Source organism: Aythya ferina (genome assembly GCF_964211825.1).
Source record: "Aythya ferina genome assembly, chromosome: 1".
Taxonomy (NCBI): domain Eukaryota; kingdom Metazoa; phylum Chordata; class Aves; order Anseriformes; family Anatidae; genus Aythya; species Aythya ferina.
The window spans coordinates 127,519,256-127,520,944 of record NC_140296.1 but is presented as its reverse complement, the minus strand read 5'-3'; positions in this window follow the sequence as shown (position 1 = coordinate 127,520,944).

The following is a 1,689-nucleotide window of genomic DNA, read 5'->3' as shown; positions in this document are numbered from 1 at the left end:
TGTTACTTTGTTATGACTGAGCTTTTAGACATAAATAGTCCACAAATGTAAATAATTTCCAGTGTAAGCATATTGGTTATTCCAGATGCCACAGTAGATGCTTTTGGTCCTGTATTACTTAAAGGATTTGGTCATGAATGAGTGAGTTGTATTCACATAACTGAAGATTCCAGGTTGTTTAACATACAAGATATTGTTAAAAGAATATATGGGCCTGTTGTTCACAGTAATTATGCAGGTAAAACCATGATGTTGCTTAGAGTAAAAATATGGTATGATACTAATTTTTAACTGTATAGTGTTTAAATGATTAAAACAAGATACTAACAAATACTTATGTATTAAAAATAATAGGCACGTTGCCTTATGGAAGGACTTAAAAAGAATCTGTGGATCAAAGTGCGTCTCTCAGAAACAAGGAAACTCATTGTTGTGACTTATAATTGCACTTTATCCACATTTTGGATGCCTGACTCCTGGCATGAAATCACATAACTATGAGTGAGTTAGGGCCTGGTAAACTGGACTAAGGGAGTTTAGGGATGGCATTTGCCTGATGTCTCTGGTGCCTGTCTGCCTCATTTGTGAGTTGTCATTGCTTGCTAAAATGGTGCATCAGAAAAATAGAACTTTACAGCAGATTATCAGCAGATGAGCTTGAGACTTCTTTTTCAACTTTGGAAGCAGTACCCACAGGAAAAGGTAGGTATCTAAGAACAATGCTTGTGACAACTAGGAGGTGAACGTTGCGTTATTCCTCTCCTTGATTGACTTCTTGTGCTTATTTAACTAGCCCCCTTCTGAGATGTATGGTGGATAAGCAGCTGTAGCAGAACAGAGGAAGCATGGGGAGTCCAGGGCCCCAGGGTGGTTCAATACAGCATCCCAATCTGCTACCCTCCACTCATGCTTCAGTCATTTTCTTTCCAGAAGAAAGAAATGGTCACGCAAAAGAACATCTGTATGGTCCCTCACTGCATCACAGTCACCAGGTTTCTTTTTATTGAAATTAAACTGTCATTAATTGTTTTGCTTTTATGTTTTGTTTTGTTTTGTTTTTCAGGATAAATTAAGATCTCATGATGTTATATGTTTTCCTGCTATGCAGGGAAATGTACATAACAATGGAAAATACTTCCTCAATATTAATGCTTTTGAAAGATATTCCTGCAATTAGTAGATTTAGGAATCCCAGGTTTCACTGACCTTCCATTCATCCTGTTTTGGTATCTTTTGTTATTTTTTTCCATTAAACATACAGTTGAGACTTGCATAGCTCAGGTCTCGGTGTTGGCATTTTCATACTTTCAGAAATGACATAGCAGTCTGCCTTGGGTCCTTGGGACCCGTGGGTTTGTATGTGTTTCCAGTTCATGAGGATTTTCCAGTTGTTTCTATGCTTTTTTATATATATATTTTTTTTTTTCACTGAATGCAGGTTGGTCAAGTTCAATATAGGCAATTAGAGGAAAAAAAGTGCCTTTGCAAGGTAAAAGTTAAATGTTCCTATTTGTGTTTCAAGGCCACTCTGTACCCAACCTGAATAAAACAGGTCTTGCCAGTAGGTGGGATTATTTACAAAGATTTTCTTTTCTGTCCTGAGTTATTAAAGAGTATGGTCAGAAGTGGTCACATTGATTTGGATGCTGTAATTGTTACAATAACTAGTTTGGTCTTTTATTTGTTTGC